The sequence below is a fragment of the Camelina sativa genome, chromosome 19 (genome assembly GCF_000633955.1).
Source record: "Camelina sativa cultivar DH55 chromosome 19, Cs, whole genome shotgun sequence".
NCBI classification, from domain to species: domain Eukaryota; kingdom Viridiplantae; phylum Streptophyta; class Magnoliopsida; order Brassicales; family Brassicaceae; genus Camelina; species Camelina sativa.
In genome coordinates this window covers 11,733,034-11,733,505 of record NC_025703.1, presented here as the reverse complement: position 1 = coordinate 11,733,505, position 472 = coordinate 11,733,034, and positions in this window count along the sequence as shown.

Genomic DNA, 472 nt, shown 5'->3' with positions numbered 1-472 from the left:
ACGAAACAAGCAACCGAAGGATGAGACAAAACTTTTTCTTGTGAACACCATTCAACGATCTTCCCTCTCCCTTTGACTTCTTCGGGCAAAACATGTCGCGCTTTGTTGAAACCTAATTCTTGTTGCCTAATAACCCATAAGAACGTAACGTCCGCGTTCAACACACCGAACGCGATTTCGTCTATCTGTTCTTGTTTCACGTAAGCAACGGTACCGAACGAGATGTAAACAACGGAGGAAACAGGCTGCAAGTCTAACCACTCCATGCATTCATCCGCTGGCTCAGAGATGTTTCCTTTGGTGTCATCGCTAATTAACGTTTTCGCGAATTTGTACAGCGGTCCGAGCGGTCTTATAACGCCGGGGTGATAGAGATTTGACATGTGGTCGATGATGTCTTGCTCCAAGGAGTTGAAAGTGTCGATGAAAACAGAGAAGGTCTTGTGAAGACGTTTTNAAAAAAAAAAAAAAA